At 36.9% G+C, this 1001-nt stretch overlaps 1 long non-coding RNA gene across 1 annotated transcript; it reads right to left on the reverse strand.

The window, feature by feature from the left end:
• LOC140966308 (uncharacterized) lies at positions 1-1001 on the reverse strand. The gene is made up of 3 exons (XR_012173314.1): positions 964-1001; positions 487-606; positions 1-139 (listed from the first exon to the last, which is right to left on the reverse strand). It is a non-coding gene; the product is annotated as an uncharacterized lncRNA (long non-coding RNA).

A 1001-nucleotide genomic window follows, 5' to 3' on the forward strand; every position in this document is an offset into this window, starting at 1 on the left:
ATGGAAGAGATCCACCATTGCTAAATCCAGAAGGTGAGTCACCTACTGTCACGGCTGTAGGTTCTGGATGATGAAACCTGCAAGTTGGCCCATATTTACAGGACCCAGTGCGCAAGTAGTATGGACACTCCTTTTCTCCCTGCATGAAAGAAAACAATTACTATTTTGGACACGCCAAAGATACAAAACATTGAATTGTCACTTATATAAGATCAAAACTATGTGCAATTTTAATAGGTGGATTATTTGTACCAAGTGTCTGATTCCGTGAAATAGATAGCTAAAATTCTACTGTTCCCATTTCTAAGTATCAGGGGGAAAATGACATCTAAATAATTTTGCCAATCAAAACTAATTAGTTTATCTCAAGTCAATGAAGATCATTTAAAAATCTAAATTAACCCAAAGGCTGCATAGGAGGAAAAATGAACAGCGCATTCATTAGAAAAACATCAGTTTCAAATTACGAGAATGAGAGAGCTATACCAGTCGAATCGGCAGTCCTAAAAAGTTTAACTCCGGAGTATGGGACATGGAGGTTCGGTCTGTGCCGTGAACGTATTTGCAATCTTTTCCATATTTGCATCCTCCTTCAGACAGGTAATACTGCAAAGAATTAAAGTACGCTTTTGCCTCAGACAAACAAAAATACATAAGCAGTCAAGCTGGAATGGCATGTCACCAGAAACACCAGCCATTAACATGCTAAAAATATCAAGGGTAATGGTTATCAGGAAAGGGTATATTGATATGATTCAGAAATTAGCAAACCAATAAATAACAAGGGACACTGTAAGGATCAGGAATTAAGGGACATCTAGCATTCTTATACCATGACATATCAAGGAGAGATTGCAGTAAGAAAATAAAAATTGAGGTCTTTCCAAGTGCCAACAAAATCATATGCTTTGAAGAAATGGATCGCTCTATGACCAAGAAAAAAAAATATCATTGACAATAAACCTTGCATTCTATCTGTCCTTCCCTCTCAGAATTTTCTT

This window comes from Primulina huaijiensis, unplaced genomic scaffold (assembly GCF_012295235.1).
Source record: "Primulina huaijiensis isolate GDHJ02 unplaced genomic scaffold, ASM1229523v2 scaffold204599, whole genome shotgun sequence".
NCBI lineage: Eukaryota > Viridiplantae > Streptophyta > Magnoliopsida > Lamiales > Gesneriaceae > Primulina > Primulina huaijiensis.